The sequence below is a fragment of the Lupinus angustifolius genome, chromosome LG13 (genome assembly GCF_001865875.1).
Source record: "Lupinus angustifolius cultivar Tanjil chromosome LG13, LupAngTanjil_v1.0, whole genome shotgun sequence".
Taxonomy (NCBI): domain Eukaryota; kingdom Viridiplantae; phylum Streptophyta; class Magnoliopsida; order Fabales; family Fabaceae; genus Lupinus; species Lupinus angustifolius.
The window spans coordinates 1-255 of NC_032021.1; positions in this window are offsets into that span (position 1 = coordinate 1).

Consider the following 255-nt stretch of genomic DNA (forward strand, 5'->3'; position numbering starts at 1 on the left):
ATCCTCTTCCTCATCCTCATCCTCATCCTATCCTCATCCTCGTCCTCATCCACATCCTATCCTCCTCCTATCCTCATCCTCATCCTCATTCTCGTCCTCCTCTTATCCTCATCCTCGTCCTCATCCTTTTCCTCATCCTCATCCTCATCCTATCCTCCTCTACATTTTCGTCCTCCTCTTATCCTCATCCTAGTCCTTATCCTCTTCCTCATCCTCATTCTCATCCTCATCCTCTTCCACATGCTCATCCTCATC